This window comes from Anser brachyrhynchus (genome assembly GCF_964034855.1).
Source record: "Anser brachyrhynchus genome assembly, chromosome: 1".
Lineage (NCBI taxonomy): Eukaryota > Metazoa > Chordata > Aves > Anseriformes > Anatidae > Anser > Anser brachyrhynchus.
This window is the reverse complement of record NC_137694.1, coordinates 184794022-184818243: the sequence shown is the minus strand read 5'-3', so window position 1 is coordinate 184818243 and position 24222 is coordinate 184794022. Positions and strand designations below refer to the sequence as shown.

The 24222-nt window shown below is 43.0% G+C and overlaps 1 protein-coding gene across 1 annotated transcript in view; it reads right to left on the bottom strand.

The window, feature by feature from the left end:
- The window catches only part of LHFPL6 (LHFPL tetraspan subfamily member 6), a 141286-nt gene that overhangs the window by 46011 nt on the left and 71053 nt on the right, over positions 1-24222 (bottom strand). The window lies entirely within an intron of this gene.

Sequence of the window (24222 nt, the reverse complement as noted above, 5' to 3'; positions counted from 1 at the left end):
GAGGATGCAGTAGGACTCGCTTTCAATAGGTATTACCTATTTCTTGTCAAATCTTCCTCAACCTGCCTGAGAAGCTATTCACACAGCTTCACTTCCAGTAACCACGAGCCTTTGGGAAGACGCGCATCACCTTATGGCATGCTGACTTCCAACAAGAAATATTTCTCAGTGACCCAACAGCTGTGTAGTGCCCAATGCAATGTCAACAACTGAGAAAAAGCAAAGATTCCCAGAATGCTCCCTAGACCTCTGTCACATAAGATGACTCAGTGCTGGGTGAGTTTTGCATTTTTTTGAAGCTTGTGCATCACAAACACGCAAGGACCTTAGATCCTGAATCTGACCTGAGCTTTAGTTTAGCCTCCTTCTCCTTGGTGGCAGCGTGGAAGCTGTGGTGTGACGGAAACTACTTTAACATTCAAACATTTCAGGAAAAAGATCCTAGTGATTCTTCCACGTCATACACATAAACTTCTAAGATGCCCTCAGCAAACTTTCGGGTTAATACCAATTGATGTTAATACATGCAAGCAAGAATGCAGTATGAGATACAAGGATATTGCCCTTAATGCTCTTTCCGCAGCAAGACAAGGATGAGCTCATCATAGTGCTAAGACAATATCTCTCTGAAGACAATCTTGTACATGCTCCCTGATCTCCGTCTGTGTCCTTACCAGGCACAGATATCAAACTGCAGTAAAAATGAGGACAGAGCTATGTAAAGACCCCTTCAGCATCCAGACCCAGTGGCCTCCCAACATGTTGAGGCTCACTGCTGGTTTGTAGCCCCCTGATCTCATAGTAGGTCCCACCAAGACGTACCAGGATGGCACCTGTCTGCTTTCCTGCAGTGCTTCAGTGTTGGACCAAATCCACCAGAGGACAGAATTATTTTCCCTCTCCTTATTTATTGTTGGTTCATCTTGCTTGAAAAATGGCTGCTTGCCTTCTCTGAAAAGCACCTAGTGTTTTCTGATGTCATCTAATTCAGGTTCTTATCAGCTGCTGTAACAGAGCTGGCATCTCCATAAAGCAGCACTCCTTACTGTATCACAGCAGGAAACTACAAACCTATAAATATCCAGGTCTTTTTGTCACCCAGCTCTCTGAGGACACGTCTGAGAGAGAGGGTGAAGGCAGGAAGGCTGCCAGGGTCAGGATCTGTGCTGGGCGGTCAGGCAAGGAGGGGGGAAAATTATCTCTGCGACCTCAGGAGGCTTCTTGTCAGAGCTGTCGTGCAAGCAATCCTCAATTTTAAGAGCATGTTCAGGAGGCAAATTCAAAAGCTTTGTTCCTTAAGCAAGCCATGTGTTACGTGGGTTTGCTTTGAACTGGAAGAGAAAAATAGAGTGCTAGACATCTGGAATTCTTCATCTGGTGAATCAATGCATTGCCTTGATCTTTCCCTGATTCTTTGATTTTATTTATTTATTTATTTTTTAATTTTAGTTCTGACAAGTTTTTTGTGTTTTTTTTTTTTTTGTTTGTTTGTTTGTTTTAGTTCTGAAAGAAAAATTCCAGTTTATTTCTGGCAGTCCTACCACCTTTCTGTAAGGTACCTTAAAACAGTTTCCTCTTTCTCCTTTCCAAAGCTTTATTTGTGCCAGAGAATGTCACAAAAACCCTGCATACATGGCAAATAAGTCCACAGAAATGCTCAGAGTGATTTTATTCTCCAGCAGTTTACCTGGTCACTACGGTCACTTGCTGAAGAAAGAAGGAAAGCATCCTCCCCCACCTCCTCCCTTAGCATTTAGTAGATGTAGTCCTTGTGCAGGGAGCAGATGTCAAAGAAATGGCAAGAGCTGTGGCCAGGCTGAGTTAAATGTTTTGTCATGGAAGTTCCCAAACGAGAGGAAAGATATGGTTCACCAGTATCTGGCAGGCAACCTGCGGGCCTTCCAGCCTCTTAAACTTTGTTCCAGATGCAAATCATATTCGAAAAAAATCATGCTCTAAAAAGAAGGACTTGAGATATAGTAAGTTTCTATGAACAGCTTTAGACTTAGGATCTACATTTATGACACTTTAAATACAACAGATGGATACACATAATTAGCATCCTATCTGCATATATTTGTAGATAAGAAAAAAATACTCTTAATGAGCAAGTGGGGAGCCTGTATTTTCCCTATGTTCTGCAGTCCTCGGGCCACAGCGCTACCTTTGCACCGTATGTGAAATTTCTACTGGCATCAAAAGGAGCAGTGCAGATGTGAAATGCCTTAATCCTTTAAAAGTGAAGATGCCTTTACATGCCCTGCCTCTCTCACCTGTCTTCTTTCAGTGTTTCAGAACCTGACAGGAAGAACAAGAACAACTTTAGGAAAGAATTAATTCAGCCACTGTTAGACCATCTAGCTTTCTGAAGTCAGATGCTTTCTAAAACAGACACTGATTGTACGGAGCCTGCCAGGGCTCCTGTTACAAAGCTGACCCACTCCCTTCTACTGTTGCCAGTAGATCTCAGAAAAGACAAACCATTTTTGCTTATATGTCATGATGGATGCTCCAGGCACACGAAATACCTATTACAGATCATCTTATTTCTTCTTTCAGAGATCAGAATTAATCTTAACAAAAAAGGAAGAGAAGTCAAGAGATTATATGTGCTTATAAAAAATGTATGAAGGAGAATTTACCCTTGATTTTTGAACATTTAACTTTTTGTGCTTTAAGCAGACCAGAGTTTGCACTCCAACATTAACAGTGTGCATTCTCTGACTAAAACAAGCCTATGCTCCATGGGCTTTCATTTATCCTGCCATGAACTACTAAAGCAGAAGTCAGACATTGATAAACAAGTCAGTGGAGAGGTAAGGAAATAGTTATAAAGTGTCTTACCTCTGCTTTAATAGGAAGAATATCTACCTGAATGTTGTTTAAGTCAGAATTGCTGAATTACCTCTCCATGAGCACTGTGAAAGAAGGAACAGCTAAGGAGGCAGTGGAGGAGGCAGAGCTATGGACCAGTGAACAACCTCCATGGGGGAAGGATGTGAAGGAAACATTCGGTATAGCTGGCAAGAGATGTGGAAAGAAACAAGCAGGCTCAATTGAAAAAAGGAGACCTTGCACTTCTGTAAATCCTGTTGAGGGATTTTTCTCTACCAGTCCTTTATGCAGGAAAAAATAAAATAAAATTGAAATCTCTTTGTATTTTAACTTGAAAACTGGACCAGTTTTATTTAATCGACATTTTAGTAAAAACAAATTTAGACATGAAATTGTGAATTTGATAGTTTCTGACAAACTTTAGAAGGAAAGTCAGATGAAAAGTTCAGATTTGAATAATGCAACTGCTGAGCAGCAGGGACAAGCAGTTACAGACATAATGTGTGGAAGACGATTAAAGTCAGAAAGATGTGTCTGCAGCTTCAGCACAGCAATTCTTCTGCCATTTTTTAATTTGAAGAAAATTAAAGTAGGCACCGTATGCCAGCAAGAGGAAAAGCAATAGATTTATGGCTAAAAATCTTTCTTTCTCTTTTTCTTTCTTTTCTGTCTCTTTCAAAAATGCCTTTTCCTAAGGAATCATACAAATGGAGCAACTGAACAAAAGAAACTACCAAGCCAAAACTATGTCAATAAAAGTTCAATAGTTTTTGTTACCGATTCAGCGGATTTTGAATCTATTCAAAATCACTGTTTTGATCTATTTATATTTTATAGGATTAAAAAATCTAAAATTTTGGATTGTTTTATCTCAGTATTTTTCATACCGATTTTGTTTCAAGACATAAATGATAATGACTATCTTTTGGATACTAAATGATTTAACTTTATAGGAGGACTAAGCGCACTGATAACAATATACCTTTCCCGAGGAACAGAATAAAACTAATCAACCACAAGAAACCACATCTGAGCTTAACAGAGGCAGAGAGTACTGCACCTGTTAAAATGAAATTAAGGCACCTATTCTGCATGAGAACTTTTTGACAAAGCCATGAATCTGATTGCAGACTAATTTCAGGACTGTGGCATGCTGCAGGTCTCCCTCAGCCATCGGATGAAGGGGTGATGGTAACAGGAGCCTGCGGGCAGCTCCAGCTCGGTGACAGCGATTGCCCCACGTGCGTGGCCCTGCCTTTATCTAAAGGTGCAACAACAAGCTCTCAGGAAGAAATCCTCTTTGTTTGACAGCACAAATGATGAATAGAGCTGCTTTCTTGTAGGAAAATCCTGTAAGAGCTTGAATGACCAAACTGGAGTAACTGTTGCACGCCCTGAATGTAGACCATCCAATACTGCACAGCTCAGGGTTCCCAGCATCTCACAGGACCCAAGATTAGTGCTACTGCCTTCCTTGTTAGCCCCATCAAATGGCATCTAAAGCAGTAATTCACAGAATCACAGAATCATCTAGGTCGGAAGAGGCCTCCAAGATGACCTAGTCCAACCTCTGACCTAACACTAACAAGTCCTCCACCAAACCAAATCACTGAGCTCTACAAAGCACAGTCTGAGTGCTTTTCTTACCCAGGTGCTCTGGAACCAGAACCTCCTGGCCATGTCTGAGCCGAGGCCACTCTCCCCAGAAGGACTTCTGTCTTCACAGAAAATGGTTCTGAATGAAGCGATAGTGGGCCAGTGCCAAAAAGCAGATGGAAAAAAAAACATTCAGTGTTCTTCTATACCCATGGATGCTGCTGGTGTTAGAATTCATATTTCAAAGTCGCAGCTAGTGAGAAAATCAAATTTACCATTTCACCCTCTGCTCTAAATCCCTATTATTTTTTTTATCTTTCTGCAAGCATAAGAAAAAAAAATGAATGATCAAAACTAATCTAAAGGAAATAAAGAGAATTTGTCCCTTTTTTTTTAGGAAAAAAAAAAAAAGCAACAGCAGAGATCAAGCTGCCGGAAAAAAATGCCTGCTGCTACGTTTCATTTTGACATTTCTTTCCACAGTAAAAGTTAAAAATTCGTTCAGCCGGGACTCAGTGAGACACAAATAATTGTGGGAGAGAAGCAGAGAGTCACTGCATTATTTCATTTGGTAGTAACAGTTGTGTTATGCTCCCCACTGACAGCAAGACATCTGGAGGGGTTCAGCAGAGGAAAAAATACCTGGGGTCAGCAGTCCTGCAGATGCAGGGTGCAGTTGCAGGGGAGTCCGGTCCCAGCAAGGCACTGAACACCACTAAGGGTTATTCTCATCCTCACAAGAGCTCCTGACACCTTCAGACGCTGCCAAGCCCATTAAAAAGGTGGCAAATTAACCAGACTAAAAATCAAGTATAATTAGAGATCATACAAAGCCTTGCCTTTATTTCACTGACGGTTCTCGGCCCTAATAGTGACTGAGTGACACAACAGCATTCGCTCAAAGTCTCCCTCATTCACAAAAATTCTAATTTAGAAAATTTTGCCATTAAAACAGGAAAGAGATTAGAATCACCTGATATTTCATCTACAACATATATATATATATATATTTTTTAATTAATTGCATCTATGGAGCAGTTTCCAGAGTTTTCTATTTTTCATTCTATTTTCCAGCTGGTCTGAGTCAAGCTCAAGAGGCACAAATGACTTGTGGAAAGGACCGGACACAGACAAAATCAGTAATGCAGGCAAGGCAGAGAACCAGCTCCTGGAGAACTGGAGTATTTTGCTCTGAGAAGGAACGAACTGGCTAGTGAAATACTGCTGTGGCATTCATGAAAAAGAGTCGTTGCTACATGAAATATGCATGATAAATATCTTCTAGGATATAAAGAGCATTGTCCAGAACACTTAGCATGTATAAACCCCCCAAAAGATGCTGACAATGATGTTTGAATGAGCACAGAAAGAGCTTTAGCACTCCCTTGCTGACTGATGTATTTTCCTTTCAGCATTCAGTTTCAACACATGCTGGAGAGTCATTAAACGTCAGGAGAGATCCTGTTTTGGAAATGAAGATGTCTGTGTGGGCGTAAGATTAAATGTTCCTCCATCTTTCAAGCGACTCAATGTCTGAAAGACCCAAATGCAATATTTTGGTAGAAATGCTGCTTAATCCAAGCCTAGCCGTAACTTTAACCATTCATAAAGATCTGCAAAAGGGCAAAGTATGCTATCTGTCATTATACTGAATAAGGAGATTTTACATCCCTTCTGTTCAGAGCTTGATTCTCTTGGCTGTGTTCTCAGGATTAAGCAAAACAGCACAGACAGCAGGATTTTATAATATCCTTGACATGGCTGCTACCACCTCTAGTTATTTTTGGGAAGCTATTTGTCTGAAGCTACAATCTGTTCAGCAAATGACAAAAACACAAAGTTGGGAGAGATGGGAGCTGGAGGGAATTTTCTACAAGGAGCGTGAACTGTGGTCATGGGGTGCAATTTGTATATTCAGAAGTTGCAGTATTTTGTGGGACTAAGTGTGGTTGCAGGTCCACAAGACTCTATATCCAGATTTAGGGTTCAGAACAAAAATTGCAACAGGCACACAACGTGAAGTACTGAACAGGTAAAAACTCACTACGATTATTTAAGTTTGATTCATATATATGTATTCATACATATATATATATATATATATATATATAAAGGATTACTTTTTCCTTGATGCCTTTGTTTCAAGAGACCTAAAGCACCCTAATTCAGGCTGGGCCACATCTTCTGTCACCCAACAGCCATCAAAAAACGTAACATGCATCTTGGCTAATTCAACAGGTATATGACCATGGTTTCATGCCTGTCCCAGCGCACTCTTCTAAGGCCAGGTGATTTTGCAGTGCCAAGATCCAGAACTAACGAACATGGAATGATGGCCTGATTTCTATCTCAAGGACTACTGGGTGAGGAGGAGAGCTGGATACTCACAGCGACCACCTCAGATAATCACTAATGAAACGAGAGGGGCTTAACACACTTCAGCTGACTCTTTCCCTGGCATTAAGCATTCAGCATCTGAAATTCAGCCTTCTGCAAGGAGATCCCCATCAGTGGTGAGGCAACATAATCACTGGTTACTTTTGAAATTATAAACCATGTGTTATACCCTCCAGATTTCAGAAAGAAAAAAAAAAAAAAAAGAAAAAACACCTGTGGCTGTGATCTGTGGTGAGCTTCCTCCACCAAGAGCACTGCGGGCCATGCAGATTAAAACAGCATGCCTCAGAAACTCAGCAATTCTCCCCGGCGTTATGTGATGGATAAAGTGTGTTCCTGTGACTACAGCGTGGCGTTGAGTCACATCCACCAGAATCCAGCAGCCCAACCGCTAACATTTGGAATTTAACTATCTGAGATGAAACCGTGTGGTTTGGCCACAAGGTTCAGGCAGTTAGGTGGGTCGAGGGGTGCTGGCCCCGAGGGATGACAAAGGACCAGGGCTGTGGGGCTGAGCTGTGACCCTCCTCCCTTGCTGGAAACCTGGGTGTCCTCGGGGCTGGACGGGAAGGTGCAAGGAGGAGAAGCACAGTCCCACCGACTGCAAAGCTCAACAGTAATCAGGCAGGAGCATTATGGAAACAATTGCAGTGCCTTTTCTCTGGGGAACAAGGCGCTCAAATATCGTATTACCTTTTCTTCCAGCAAAACGTGGTATTTATTTTCAGTTACACAGTGTATACATTATCTGCATGAATCATTAGTGCTAAACAGAGTTATAAAATGAGAAAGCAGATGATAGCATTTTTAACAGCATTAAGCTATAAAGCGAAGGCTGCTGTCAAGTGAGTAAAACACCAGAGCTGAAACTGAAGGAGTTCAGTAAAGAAAATGCAGAGAGAAATAACTATTGAGTAATCCCCTATATTATTTCTAGCAGGATTATGTCATAATTGGCCTCTGTACTGAAAATGAAAACAGCATTGGATTGAAATACTGATCAGATAAAGACAGATTTTTATTTTTTATTTTTTTGTATTTGTTAATGAAAGAAAAATCCCAAACAAATTCAGCACCTTGAACAATAGCAAAGGCTATAAAAAAATGTTGCTTCTGGCACATTTGTCCCAGGGCATTGCTTATTGCCCACCAGTTCACGAATCCACCCAGAGCACCTCAGCGCCAGATGAGGTTCCCTCCTGCACCTCCCCTTCCTCCAGTCCCACATTGGGGTCCCCGCTGGTGACCCTAGTCCTGAAAACCTCTTCAGCAACCTCAAGGCAAGCTTCCAAATACTTTCAGGATGACTAAAAGCCACACTTTTCAACACGGCAACTGCTCAGCGAAGGGGAAGGGATGGGAGGAACACTGCTCAGGGCTTGCAGGAACCGGAGGTTTTCCCTTTTGGGAGTGCTTCACCTGGTTTTGTTGCAGTTCAGTTTCGTCAAATAAGGGAAAACACCATCCTTGGCTAATTTGGAGAAGCCAGTCTTTTATAATCTTTCACTTGTTAGAAATGATCCTGGATGAAGAGATCAGAGTGGCTAAAATGAGTTTTGAAAGCAGGCTTTCAGGAGTAACTTGCATTGTCAGGCAGTAAAGGAGTCCCCCGCTAGTGCATTTTACAAGTAAATCCTCTCCTCTCCCCACAGTGCCCACTGTAATATCTATCTATATCACTATTATTGTTTTCCTGACAATTTCTCTATCTCTCCAAAAAGAGAATTTAAAAGTCTTGCTGTTCCTCTGAGAGTTCGTCCTCTGAAGCCCATTAAATCTTCCTCTGCTATGTACACCTCCGAGACAATAAACTGCTACACCATGATTAATCAGCTCGGATCCAGACATATTTGTGAGGTGGAGATGCTCTGAGAATGATTGAAGAAGTTGAAGGCTATTAGAGCAAACACGAAAATAAAGAGAAAAATGAAAGCCCCCGTGCACTAATTGGAAGGTGGGAAAAAAAAAAACAAAAAACGATGAATAAAAAAAAAACAGGATTAAAAAACAAAAAAAACAGAACCTCTTCCTACTACTTGCAGAATGATGCTACTGAACATCCTGCTGCTCTGAGGAAGAGGGACAGAACAGTACAGGACAATGACGAGTCTCATGGGGGAAGACACTTGGATACTACAGTGATACAGTGATGAGCGCTGTGTTGGGAAGGGAAGGGAAGGGAAGGGAAGGGAAGGGAAGGGAAGGGAAGGGAAGGGAAGGGAAGGGAAGGGAAGGGAAGGGAAGGGAAGGGAAGGGAAGGGAAGGGAAGGGAAGGGAAGGGAAGGGAAGGGAAGGGAAGGGAAGGGAAGGGAAGGGAAGGGAAGGGAAGGGAAGGGAAGGGAAGGGAAGGGAAGGGAAGGGAAGGGAAGGGAAGGGAAGGGAAGGGAAGGGAAGGGAAGGGAAGGGAAGGGAAGGGAAGGGAAGGGAAGGGAAGGGAAGGGAAGGGAAGGGAAGGGAAGGGAAGGGAAGGGAAGGGAAGGGAAGGGAAGATGGCCTGTAAGGAAATGGAAAACATCTAGGTAAAAAAGGATAGGATAAAATAATATGATAAAATTCTGGTACTTAAAATGAAGAGTGAAAAATAGCTGTAAAGATTAGATTCCTCTCCTCCTTTTAAATAAAGACCTTGGTTTAATTTTGCCTTGCTTTTAAATAACCTGGGTTAAAACCAATATAATCCTAATTGACTTTGAAATTGCATTTTCCAAGCAAACACCACTGTAGTAACAGCTGCTTTTAGAAAATGTATATGCCTGCAGTAGCATGTACCTGCTATGCAGCTCTAGTGGCAGCGATCTAACAGGAAAGCCACCGTGAAGTGAGAGCAGATGGTAAGACAGAAATAGAGAGTTTCTGCCATTTCTTTTTAAATAAAGAACAACCTGGGGGGTGAGGGAGGGCAGAGGAAAAAAAAATAAGAAAAGGAGAAGTGCAGAGGAAACAACAAAAAAAATGAGAGCAAAGCATATGCAACTTGAAATTAATGTAAGACATAATGATCTGCACACAATTAAAACGTTCCCTAGCATGGACTTCAAAGGCATACTCTGCTTTTTGCAGTTTGCATGAGTCTGTTATCACGGGTTTCTTCATTCAGTGACTGTTCATCAGTTTGACTCTTCAGGCGACATCCTATGGCTTTAGTACCCAATATCTGAAATGAGAAAACACTACGTCTTGCTTTTAACTTGTAAGGTTCCTCTCACCCTGCTTCCCCTGTTAGGCAGTTTTCACACTCAAGTTTCACTCCCACAAGAGGTGCTGCTGTAAAAGGATTTAAAATGTTTCCTATACAACCACGGCCTGAATACATATCATCCCTCACACACCAGCAGTGATACGGTGTTGCCCCATAAAGGAATGCAGCCCACGTAGGACCAAAAAGCCCAGAATGAATTCAAAAGTCAAAGACAAACCTCCTCTGAGGTGTCATGACCTTATCTTCTTAAATCTTGTTGGTTTGCCTTCTCTTGAGGGAGAGGACGCCCCTGACCACATCCTCTTGTTTTTATAGTTACTTTTTAAAGTGTCCAGCAACCACTGGACCCCGAGGAATCCCAACTACAACCAAAAACACACCATGACTGCCGTCCGTGTGAGCATAGCGAGGATGACTCACCGAGGCATCTGGCACAGCACCAGCATGATTCGTCTTGTTTGGTGAACTCCACAAAGGGCTTGGGTGTCTCTCGGCCACAGAGTCACGTCCGAAAATAAGATCGAATTAAAAGGTTCAGGGCTGATGCCAACCTGTGCCAAAGTGATAGTCAAACTACTCCAGCTACCTGCAATCACCTTAAAATACTACAAAATAAAGGAGACAAAATGCAGGCAAGCTGCATCCTAATCTCCATCACTTTCCCCACTTCATTTATTTAAGCAATAAATTCCTTAAGTTGCTACTGGAATCCTTTCTCTGGGCACCAAAACTAATTGATCCCTCTGCAAATGGGTAGTGCTGTTCCAGAGGAATTGCAAACATGGTGCTTGTCAGCTCGTTTGATAGCACTTGATATATATGGCAAAGCCTCTCGACTTTGTGATCAAAGATGCACTGACACTTAGCCAAATGAAAGCCCTCTTAGAAGTACAGGGGAAATATGTCCAAGGATCTTAGCAAGAATATGAAAATTATTCTGAGTTTATTAATTCTCCAAGTTGGCACTCAGTCGAACATCTTTCACAGGTACCTTCCCATCACACATTACAAAGATGCCTCTTCTTTGCTTTCACCTTCCCCTCAACAACAGCCTTCTTGGCAGAAAACAGAGTGTAAAACATGAATCCCATCACACAGTGAATGCAAATCAGGAAAAAGGCATTGTCCCTGCTGGCCGTCATGTCACAACTTCCAAGAAGTCCCAGGAACAACATCATTTTGAGGCCAAGAATTGTTAAATGATTAAAACTCAACCAGATGCACCGTGCAGCAGAAGCAGCCTCTGCGGAAATTTCACGAAGGTTATCCTTTGAAAATGCTAATCAAAAGAAAAATGATTCGCTTTGGTACCAGCCACTCTTTAAAATAACAAAGAGCTTGCTCATTTGGGTTGCAAGACTATTTGTCTAAAGACAGGAAGAACATAGGTTTAGCATAATGATGAGGTCACGTTGTCAGAAGTGAGCCCCGATGAACACGTCCCGAGGGGCCACCACCATACGGCAAAGGAAATAACCACCATGCTGGACTGCAGGGATTATTTTTTTACTCTGCAAACGGCACTCGTCACTTCTCATCAGTCAAAAATACGGTGCTTTTTCACAACTGAGCAGTACGTGGCTTTTGCTTTGCAGAGTCCATACCCCTCTCTAAAACCCACTGAATTATAGGTTCTGATAGGCAGTACACCAGATACATGTACATTATTTCAGCTAAATGTTGTTGGTTGGGAGATCCAAGAATCTAGATGAGAAAAAAAAAATCCAAAACAGAGAAAACACTATCCTTGTTTTCTAGTAGTTCTGCAAGAACTTCCCAACTTTCTGTATGTTTGTCGTTTGTAAAGCTGCCACCAATGACTGGAAGGGAAAGAAAACCCAAAGAAAGAAAACTGACGCATCAGAGCCTGACCAACATTCAGAAGTTGCTGTGGAAAGCATGGGTTTGTGATTTGTTAGGATGTGCCTACAGAGGCACAAAACAGTCACAGCCTAACTTCACTCATTGCCTAAGAAGGCAAAGCAGGTTTAAGTGCAAACCTATTAAAATATGAAAAAGTACTAGTGCACAAAAAAGTATTGCTGGGAGAGTGCAGTCCTCATAAATACATCTCTGCAGAGGTGAAGCAGTGTCAGCTCAAGTTGCAGGTTGTCCTGATCTCCATTCTTGGAGATAGTCAAAACTTGTCTCAACAGAACCTGAACAACTTGCTTTGAGCAGCAGCTTAAACTAGAGACCTCCAGAGGCCCCTTCCCATCCACGTGAACTTGTGACTCTCTTAAGACAGCTTGGAGCACAGGCAGAACTGATTGCAAGCACCTGCACTTCTGCAGATACCCCTGTTGTACAGCAGAAGAGACCTAGAGAAGAAGGTGCCATTTGAAACAAGAAAACACTCACTAATTAACCCTTCTGATGCCACTTGAGCAAGGTAGGCATTAGCTCTACTTCACAGTTCAGGGAACTGAGTCACAGAGGGATTGCTAATGTACCCAGACCCACCCAGTAAATCAATGGACAGCCTCAGGTCCCAGGGTGTTTCAGTCAGTGACCTTGCCCTCACTTTGTTATTCCACGATATTTCTCAGAAGAATCGGGGATTATCAGAATATGCCAGTTAAACAGAAAGTGGTTCCTATTTTGACCTCACTCAAAAGAGTTCTTTGAAGTGATTAATTTGTTTGTGCATTGTAATTTCATTTACACACAGTTCAAAGGTGGAACCTTCTCCTCTTCTATGGAAGCAATTAGAGCCTGTGCTTTTTCCCAATTAAGTGACCCCCTGTCTTCTTCTAAGGGGTTGTAAACCAGAATTAAGATGATTCTGGGGAAAAAAAATAAATCTATAATAGTAATTCGTGCTAGTTGGCCCCTGATAAGGCACTGAATTCAGATGATGAAGTGAATTCTTCTATCAAAGGATCTTATTCAGCTGAGGTGTGGGAATACCCTTCTGTGATAAAAGCACATATTAGTCAAGAAATAGCTTTCAAGGATGGCTGCTGCCAACCAGCGTAAATCAAGGGCTGCAATTGATTAACTAATTTAAACACTAAAGACAGCTTTGGTTGCTATGGCAATAAAAGAAAGGTCGAAACCCTGATGACCTTGGAGGCTCATGATCCTCTGGAGATCTCAGAAACTAAAGTCTGGAAATATATTAAAAGATATAATGCTAGCCAGATTGCTTCGTAATGGCTTGACTGTTTTGTCAGCTGGAAGGCAGACTTCGCAGCACGTTTCGCACTAGTCTCCAGTGTGCAGATAGCTCTGACTGTCTGATATCTATTCAGCTCAAAAATCAGCTGGGACATCTGAGAGCCTGAAACATTTTCTTTGAGCTACATTGTTGGCCTGTAACTCTCAAATATCAGTTCCTTTTTAAATCGAGTACTTCATTAGCAAGTTCTTATCACTAAGTTAGCTTTCTGGGTAGCTGCTCCTAAATTCATTGTACTTTTCATCCTACGTACCCCTTAGAGATTTGATTCAGAGACTTCTGATGCATAAAAAGCCAGGCTAGAAAGTGGCAGTAGTGCTGAGCCTGAACATCCCAGGAGAAAGGAACACAGCCCATGGAGTGCAGTGGACCTCCGACTTGCACCACCAGAGGATGTGGCCAGGGATGCTTCTGAACTACCCGACCAAATGTTACACCCAACTGCTGTTTAATCTCAGCTGTCCTCAGCAAAATATCATTAGCATCCTTCTCCACTTATGTTTCTTACCCTGAGAGCAGCAGGGAACTTAGAGACTCTGCCTGCATCAGGTCTGAATTCAGCTGTCATGTTTTATTAACAGGCATCTGTGAGAAGCAAGCAAAAATAAGCTGACTGCGTGACCACAACAGCCTTATTGTGTAGAGCATTTGCCAAAAATGCCTCATGTTTCAATAATCGCACAGGCTGGTCAATTAGCCCTTTTTTTCTGAAAATGTGCTCTTTTATTTCAAGACATAAAAAATATTCATATGTGTTTGAGGACAAAACCTGATTTCTTTTGTCAACATGGTAGGCAGCTTTTCTGAAAACAGGATCACTACTGTGCAGAAGGGCCTCACTGTTTCAAAATAAATGCTGTTTCCAAGTGAAAAGCCTCAAAACATCAAGATTATTTTATCCCACGTTGCATTCATAAAGCTTCAGATTACATTCCAATCTCACTTTCTAGAAAATATCTAAGCATGCTTTCCTCAGTTTTTAATTAAGATGTTTATCTATAATTGGCATTACATTAGCATTGTATTGTACGTTAACCAGGGTAGCATCCACACTTGTTCTACTTTAAAACCACAGCCACCAAAATTACCACTGCAGCTGCAAACTGGCAAAAATCCTGGAGCGAATAGATTCTTGAGCACTTCATATGTCTTTAGATTAGCCATTTTCGCTTATTTGTCTGTTTATAGGGTTTAAAATATTTTATGACCTGGTCAATAAATTGGAGGTGCATTTCCTACCCATCAAGGCATTTTGCAGACTCCAGGAAACCCACAGAAAAAGTTGGTTTTGCTTAGACACCACAAAGGAAAGCAGGAGGAAAAGGAATCAGTCAGCTTGTTGGCTTAAGGAGGGTCATAAGTTGGAGGATCTGAGGACAATGCTTGAAGTTTTGTGTGACAATGACATTCCAGGCAGTGTCTGCTTCACCTTCATCAGGGCAGGAATAGGTCAGCAGAGAGCATCAGCTCAGCTGCAGCAGTCCCTTACTTTGCTGAATAAAAAAGCATTCAGTTGCCTGGCTTTACTTTTCCTAACAAGAGCCCACTCTGGCAAAGCTCTATGGGATATCAGGCTCATTCAAATAAAAAATATTTCAATTGCCACATATCTTTATCCTCTCTTTTTTTTCTGCCCTGCATCCATGAAAGCTTTTGTGACAGCTACATGCTGTTTATTTATGTGAGAGCAGATTACGGCCCACTTGGGAATGCCAGTCTTGATGCACAGAGCTCCCTCTGCACTGCTCCAGCAACAGCAGAGGGACGCATCCTTCTGCTATAAAACTGGAGGGTGCTGGGGAGGGTTTGGCCTATAAGCTTCATAGCTCTCAACATAGCCTTGGACCTTACTGCATGGCATGGATATGTTATAAATCTCCAACTCTATTCACAGGAGAAAGGTGGTCACTGAAGAAATGAAGTTTTCTCTGGTATCCACCCAGATATCCACTTCTTTTCCTCCTGGAAAAGAGGGTTTCTGAAGATGAACAGTAGCTGCTTTCTTCACCGTGAAAGCTGAAATTTTCACCAGGAAAAGTGCCAAACAGGAAAGTCATGGAGAGCTTGGTCCCTACATTCCCCGTCCTCTTCCAAGTTCCCAGCTGCTGATCCTCCTCTCTTTGGCACTTCATAACCCCCAGCTGAAAAATAAAAATAGCCTCTGGGTCTTTTCTACAACATTTCTAAATCTTGTTTCCCATCGGAAGGATACATCAGTAGGATAGGGTTAACAGCCACATTAAGTGGTGCAGTATGTCATCCTTGTTAGTAACTGTGTCAACAATATGGGGGATATAATGATTGAAAATATCCACAAGCCATCAGTGAACCTCATCACAGTATTGTAGTACTTAACGGGTGGCAAAGGAGAGGGTGGAGGCTCTCTCTCCACAAACAGCCCCATGGAGAAGACAAGGGGTAATGGGTACAGGCCACACCAAGAAAGGTTTCCTCTTGATAGAAGAATGACATTTTTTACAACAGTGAGCACAACCCATCGCTGGAACAACCTCCCTAGGGACACGGTAGAAGACCCATCACTGGAAGCGTTCAAGAAGCAATTGCACAGGGTGCCAGATAACCTCACCGAGGCTCCCTTTTCCCACAAAAGATCAAACCTGATGATCTTTCAAGGTCCCTTCCAACCTGGGCTGATCTACGATTCTATGAACTGCCTCTCCTTAGCATTCACACTCTCTGCTTTTCCCCACCCATACTTCTTTCTTTCTCTTGCCTTCATTCTCCTCCCAACACCAGATGACATCCCACTACACCACCCCGGGGGCCATGTGCTCCCCTCTTGGCAATAACGCTCCTGAGTTTCCCTCTGTGGTTACATGGCACATGCCCAAGGTTTACAACGGAGGAATGTTAATAGGAAAACCTTATTGAACCAGGCACACGTTTAGCAGATTTTCCACTCCAGGCTGACAGAGCACGGGCCGTCGATGGGGGCTCATCGATCGCTGGGCTCTCTGAGCGCGGCACAGTTTATCTCCTCACACCAATTCACCACAGCGAGCAGCAGTCGCTGCAGCAGTGCCTGTGTTAACTGGTACTTGATGTGCGCTCCCGGCCTTTTTTACAACCCTGCTCTTGTGCGCTCTGCATCTTGTGGCTGTGAAAGTGCCATAAAAGCTTTAAACAGAATGGTTTTACAAAGTAAAGGGTGAGCTTGCATACCTTTTTATAGCCCTTGTGATTTTTTTCAGGCTTTTCCTTAAAATACATTTGTCCACTGTAACTGTTAATCTGTAGGTTACTGAGTTTCATTTGTCATCATTTAATTCATTTGACCTAATATCAGATAGGCCTTTCCTTTGCACCCAGTTCCATGAGGGAGTCACCTGAGGGCCAAATCCAGCTTGCAATCCCAGCTGAGCCCATGTCCCTTCTGTGGTGGCCCAGAGGGGACAGGCATTCACAGCCACCGCTATGCCCACACCTGGTTAAGTGCTTGAGGAAATTGGTGACCACATCTTTGTGGCCCTCCAAATGATGGCCAAATGATTTGGCCCTCCCAAACCATGATTTCACCTGAAGCACTTCAGATGATGAGAACATCTAGAGCAGTGAAAAACTGAAACAAGCTTCAGCTTACTCCTTCCTCTGGAAATACCAGCTCAGCAGTGCAGAGTACTTCCACAACGTCCCAGAGCTGCCAGATCCCAGCAGCTCACGAAATCCCTGAAGCTCTGTGCTGGTCGAAACACAGTGAGCAGTGTTACCCTAGTGTTTTCAGCACGGGAAAGGGCAAGGCCCATGGGCAAGGAATGTCCAGCTCATGTCTCACACACCTTTCTCTGAGTCATCTCTGTGAGGCCAAGATGGGATGGCACCCTTAGCTTGGGACCAACAAGATGTGTCCCACAGGGCAGAAGAGGAAGCACTGAGGAACTGGGGGACAGGAGAAGTGTTACAATGTAGGGAGCAGGTTGACTATTTGGCCTGGGCTCTGGCTTTAATGGGGCAGCTGAGTATTTTCAAAGCATATTTCATTTTTTGCAGTTTTCTTCCCCTCTGGTTCTTTTGTATCCTGTGTGGAAAGGTTAAAAATAGCATTTATTACCATGGATCAACTGATCATTTTTATTTGGCAAACATTGTCTTCTCGGTTCCAGAAGGGAGCAATATGCATTTGTTTGCACGTGTTTAAAAGAGGCTCTCATCTGATGAAGGAAATACCAGTGCAACAAGCCTGCTTTTGTCTGGTGCATTCCCTCACTCCCACCAGCAGAACTGGCCCATGCATATTACCCTTCACTCCATAATTCTCTTACATGATTCAGTAACCCTAAGCAAAGGCAATGTGTTGTCATCCATTACCAGCGCTTTCCCACCAATGCCAAATTGTTATAATCACTCACTCACCCCAGGCAGTCCAACTCTATGTTTGATGTGCAGGCTGACATTCATAGTCCTGCGACATCTGAGGATTTTTGAGCTCCCGTTTTCAGAATATGTTTGGGCTATATATTCAGTTGACAAATAAAGTAATAATATTAAGACAAAAGTCATCTTATGCAGTCTGAGCACAGGCCAGCTTATACAGCAGAATTTGATGTGCCTAAGATTTGATTGATGCTCACCACATAAATTCCCCTAGTAATTAACCTGCAGTAATAACTCCCAGCCATGCTTAGGAGACCACCCTCGTGCCCTCCCCAACTACAGACTCATCATTTAAAGTCAAATGGCCTAGTGGCTGCTCCTGGCAGGCTGGGGAGGAATGAAAGCATGAACATTTCTGAGAGAGCAAGAAAAGGTGGGGAGGAGGGAAATGACAAGGCAGTGGGTTCCCAGCTGATATTTTCATTTTGGAAGGACGCATTCTCTTGTTCATTTCGCTGACGTGAATTGGGCAAGTGGATGCAGTATGCAGAGGGTGGGCTGATGATGAGGATGGAGGAATTCCAATCAACAAAGACAACAGAGCTCAGGAAGTCCCTAAACCTATGTTCAATTTGCCTGCAGCAGTCTAGCAGGCCTGATTCTCTATTACGCTAGAAATTGCATCCTACTCTGACAAACCAAAGTGAGCTTAGATCACCAGCAATAGGCTGCATTTTCAACAATAGCGAAAAAAAAAAAAAAAAGAATCCCAAAGGTATTTAAAACCAGAAGAAATGACCCTCCTGCTACCTACAGAGGACTCCCCTCCCTTCGTCCCTTTGTCCCTTTGGCTGTGTATCCTCTAGAAGCAGACACAAGGAGCAGACAATAAAGGCTGTCACGCTTATGGTCCTCAGGATAAGGAGTGCATCAAGGACTTAATTGAAGTGTGCTACTCTCCTGCTACTTGTTTCCCAAAGCCTGTAGAAAGATAAGCATAAATTAGAGCAGCTCTGAAGTAGCTATCTTCATATCAGGAGCTGGCAGACCTTGCAATACACTTTGGAAAACACTGAACCCCAAAATTTCCAATGGTAACTTACTCTATCTTTCACTTCCGAAGTCTTTCCCTAGTACAGAAACAGATAATTAAGCCCAGTACATTTAGTTCGTTAGTGTATGGCTGTGTTTTTTGTGATTGGAAAAAAAATTAGAAAAAATGTTTTAAAAAGTACTACAAACATACTTTAAAAGAACAAGCACGGGATTTTGTTCCATTCAGCATGCCAGTTTCCCAGGCTGTAGCAACAGGAGTGTGCACCCATATGGTTAAACCAGCAAGCAGCAGTGTGCGTGTGGAAGAACAAGAAAACCTTTCAAAATGTTTCAAGCTGACCCTCCCACAGACAAGCCTTTGGAACAGAGGGACAGAAACCCTTCCTGAATGTTAAGACCGCAAGCAGGGCTTTACTGGGTCAGATCAAAGATCCTCCTAGTTCCCTATCTGGCCATCTGAAGAAGAACAGAGCCAGCATGTACAGACATTTCCCCAGATACTCCTCCAGGCTTGCAGGCTTTGCAGCTCAAGGACTTTGCCAGCCAAAGGCAATTTCCTTAAACTCAACAGCCCGTGTAGAATTTTTCTGCTATGAATTACTGTTTCATAAGAGGCAGTTCAGCACTTCCACCAACTGCTATGAACATTGCTTACTACCTGTGTGAAGAAATAACTTCTTTTGTTTGTTTTCAGCTTGCTACTTGCTAATCTTCTTTGATGCCCTTTAGTTTTTAAAATGGATGGGAGGGTCTGCTGTTCACTGTTCCTTATAACTCATAAGCCCGTGCCATAACCTTTCCAGTAACCTCTTTTCCAAGCTGAATAGTCCCACCTAGTTAGCCTTTCCTTATGTAAAAGCTAGTCTGCAGCTTTTAGCAAATGGTACCATTTTTATTACAGTTCTCTCGTTACCTCTATGGTGCAGTTGACCTGTTTCTCCTCCAGACACCAACCACCAAGCTCACATCCCCTCCATCCGTATCTACCATGCAGGCACATTTATCACATATTATATTTGTACTATGCCAATGTTATGTTTCAGATGTTTTCAGAACCAAGTAACAACATGATAGCTTCCGTGGCATCTTTTCTCTCTCTGGCCCCAAGATCTACTCAGCTGTAAAGAGATTTCCATCCTGCACACACATTGTCCTGTCTCCCCTTCAATTCATTTACGTGGAGTCACCACGGCGATTGTCCTTATGAATGTGTGAGTGTCTGCTGAAGCTGTCCCACCACATTATGGAGGATCAGGGATTAATGAAAAGAGAAAGTGCAATAAAACAGCACAGATAGCATATAAAAGGGGAATATTGACAATGGAGGTGAAGTTAAAGCATTTTATAACAATGTTCTTTCTATGCTTGGAATTGACCATCACCTAATTTTGAACAAAGCTTTTGTCGAACAGCTTAGTTCAACTTTCTTTTTGCTGTTGTTCAATTTTCTTTTTGCTGTTTGTGATATTTATGCTAGTGTATGCCATAGTGCTGGCTTTCAATAACAGGGATAAAGGCCAGTCAGAGCATTCAGCATTATTAGTTATTGCTGTGACTATGTAAAGAGATTTGGGGGCCCTGGGGTTTGCTAGGGTTTTTATATCTAATTGTGCTCACCTTGAGAGGGAGAGTTACATTGCCACTCCACTTCTCTGCAGTTGGGATTTTTTACTTGAGAGCAGGAGCAAGCTCTTTTGTGGGGCTGAATGTACAAGAAGGCTAATGAAAGCAAAATCATTTGATCAGAAAACTGATGTTCTAATGAACGCAAATTCGGGCATTGTAAGCAATGTGGATTCCACCTTGATAAATCACCCACCTCCTTTCTCATTGATTTAGTGCAGTAATAAAACACAATAGGCTCCTTTTTTTTTTTCCCTCCCCTCATTGGGCTATAATGATTTACAATTGCTTTTTTATTTCCTCTCACACAGTGCCCTGGAGCTGCCTCCAACCTTTTCCCTATAAGCGCAAAGAATCCGGATCCTTTGTTCCCGGGGAATAATGCAATATTCATCCCCTGCCAGCGGGCTGGCTGGCGGGAGGCAGCCCAGACGTCAGCCAGCCGCTGCCTTCCCTCCTCTCTTTGAAGACAGGTCTCCTCACCTGTGTGACAGGCAGTCTGCACCGTGCTCCATGTGACAGGGAATAAAATCTCCCCTGCCTCAAAGAGACTGCTCTCCCCTCTTCCACTGAGACACCAGGAGGTGCTGGGAAGTGCCCTGAGAGCACTAATAAGTTGCCGTGCTGTTATTAATTCATTAGCTGGAGCGAGGAACTGACGGTGGATGGGCACGGGCGTCTGGAAGCCGCTTGTCTTTGCAGCGGCTGAGGGAAAGGCAGCGTGCTCCCCAGGGGACTCTTTGGAGATCTAAGCCTAGCAATGACCTCCTGCTGCCGTGGATTCACAGCAGCACGGCTGGTAAGGGACCACAGATCAAACCCGCTGATGGCTTTGGAGCTTGGTTTCTGGTGGGAACTCCGTCTGGAAGTTAGCAGCAAGCTCTGACACGAGTGCTGAAAGGTAGCAGTGAAGCTCTTCTCCATCCTTTTCACGTGCACCTGCCCAAGCCTCACTTTTAAGACATCTCCACAGAATCTGTTTAAGCACAAAACAAAGCAAGGTCTTGACTGCTGCATCATATTAGACAGGGCAGAATAAATGAGCACATTCATTTACATCAGTCCTTCTTCCTACTTCTCCATCTTGTCATTGAAGTCAACAAATCTATCACTGTTAGAAAACGAAGGGTAACAGCATCATGCATTTAAACCCATATTTCACACCCGAATGAAGAAACTTGACTTTGCAGTAGGGTCAAGAATCAGAGAGGGGACTAAGCAGAGTCCCCAGCTCTGAATATGAAATAGTTTTGATTTGGGGTTGAGGACATGCCAGATTTTGGATTAAAGGTGCCATTATGTTTGAGTCCATAAACTCTTCAGATGCAATACTTTCACTGGCAAGCAGAACAGATCCAATGGAAGACCGCATGTGTCCACCCGCACACTTTGCCTTCCCCTGTATTTAAAGCCTGATACACTGTGCCACTTCTAAGCAATAGCTGTAAAATCTCAAAAGCAGACTCAAGAAAGGAAAACCCTGCACTTCTACAGAAGGGAACACCATATTTAGCTCTCAAATGACTGAGTTTGGAATTGTTCCGTAACGTTGAATTTGCAATGTTGAAAACAAGTTAATCTCACGAACAAAAGACAAGGCTACAGGAAAGCAAGTCATCCCTGTGCTGTTACTAACAATAAATGTGTGTGCTCTCAGCCTTGGCAGTACAATGCACTCTCCCCAGATGAGTAATATGCTTAAACAACCAGCCCCGGAGACAGAAAATGGGACAATTTATTCCATCTTTATTTAATGGTCAGCAAACAACATATTATAATTAAAACAGGTTGTATCTTCCATGGCATGCCCAAGGATTTTAAGCACATGGGCCTTCCATGGATACACTGGAAAGCAAGAGGGAGATTTCTCAGTAAGCTCTTTTTAAAAAATAACATTTTAAAAATGAATTAAAACTCATGTACATGGAGTGAGACTGCAGCTTGGACCACACACTCTTGCAAGGGAATAAGAAACTCCTCCAGTCATTATTTCCTTCCTATGGCTAATGTAGACACAGAATAAAAGATATCCACTCCCTTTACAGGGCTGGTAGGCAGCCAACGATGGAACAGGTGAAGCCCTCAAGCCTACTGGCCAGTAACACGAGATGCTTTACTGCTAGTTCATGGCAGCAGCAATTGCTTCCCAGGTGCACAAGTAGAATAATTGCTCCTGCTGGGGGATGCTGCTGGAAGCCACAGGCACATGCTCACAACGCCACAGATGATATCCAGCACAAGGGTAGCACAGAGAAGGGAGATGCAAGACCACAAGTCCTCCTCAGCACTAGCTTTTGGGGTCTATGCCTCCTTTGGAAATTGTTCCTTTATTTCATTGCATAACCACTTAAAAAGCACCTTCTTTCAAGGATGATTTGAGCTATTTTCCTTTTTTTTTTCCAGCCACTAAAACAAAAACAGGGGTGTGTTATTGGTTAGCACTGGCTGCACTGGTTTCATACTTGTTTTCTGTACTCTGCTCCCCACCACACACACAAGGAGAGACTCACAATGAGCCTTCCTGTAGACAGCTCCAGACTTGGTCATAAAGGCTGGGAGAGGATGTCCACGTGTGGTCTTTGTGTGTAACACAAGCAAGAGACCATCACACATGTTGTTAACTGAAGTTAACCACAACTGTCTCAAGCTGAACTTTAAGAGCAATTCAGGTGCCCAGGCAAACACATCTAGCGCCGTTTTAGACATCCTTGCAGAGAGAAGATATCTGCACAGGCCTGGCAGGTACGACGAAGGACTTACCCTCCAGAGTGTCAGCTAGAGACCCAGCGTGCTCTAAGGCTCACGATGGGCAGCAGGCACCTCTGCTTTGGCACCTAAATGGGTTCATTCATCTAAGTTTCTTCACCTACATGGTCAATGGATAGAGACAGGCACCTCTGGAAGGTGGTTATCCCATGCTGGGAGATACATATCTTAAACACCAGTCTTGGCACTGGCAGCACACAATTTTTTCATCCCCTCTTTCCTCCCCATACTCTACTGCTCCTCAGAGGTGTTGGCACAAACATTTTGAGAGGGAATCCTGTGAAACAGATGACAGAACTTGTCCAGCTGAAAAAACATGCATCTGAGGGAGGGGGAGAGAGAGAGAGAGAGAGAGAGAGAGAGAGAGAAAGAGAAAGAGAAAGAAAGAGAGAAAGAGTTTGTTCTGCCAAGGGTGCTACTTTGAAGTATTTATTTTATATGTATTTAATCTATTTAAAATATAAATTCAAGGACATGTCATTTTACAGTAGGTATTTGACCCTTAGGGAGCCAAAGCCACCTGAGGCAAAGCTGTCCTTCTTGTCAGGGAGCTTCCCTCATGTAGACTCTTTGGACTCTACCACCACTGCTTTGCCACTCACAGGGAGGGCTTTACTGTTAAACAGAAGAAAAAGGCATGCACATCTATTCCTGTGGCAGCAGTGGGAGCAGAGGCTCTCCAAGCCATTTGGGTGGTTGCTCTGGACTTTTGGATTTCAAAAGTCATTTGTCACCTCAGCACCAAACTGTGGCACTTGGGCTATATTTCCGTTTATCAGTGAAAACCTGTGCTTCCCCCCAGTTATTCCTCAGAAATCACAATTCCCTTCACTCCAAGTAGGCTGAGGCAGGCTGACCGTTTCACCTTGAGTTTACCTGCTTTCCTTCCTAACAGTATACACTTCTTCTCCTATTCTGTAAGAGGTCACTGAAAATATGTATAAGCAGGGTGACCAGGACCTATCATTTTACTGTAAACTAATGAAATTACATCAGCAGATACTGACAGACTTGGAACTTTTTTGAGAACGTTTCATTAGTCTTTGATAAAATGCAAATGATTTTATTAACCTGCTGTGCTACAGCTCACAGTGCTTAAGGGTTGTTTCGCTGTGCAGGCTAACGATGGGAGAAGAAAATCAGATTTTTCACAAAAATATTTTCCATAGAAAGTTTTCGGACAAAACACCTATTGGCACAATATTGCAGTCAAGAATGTACATGAAACCTTGATTCC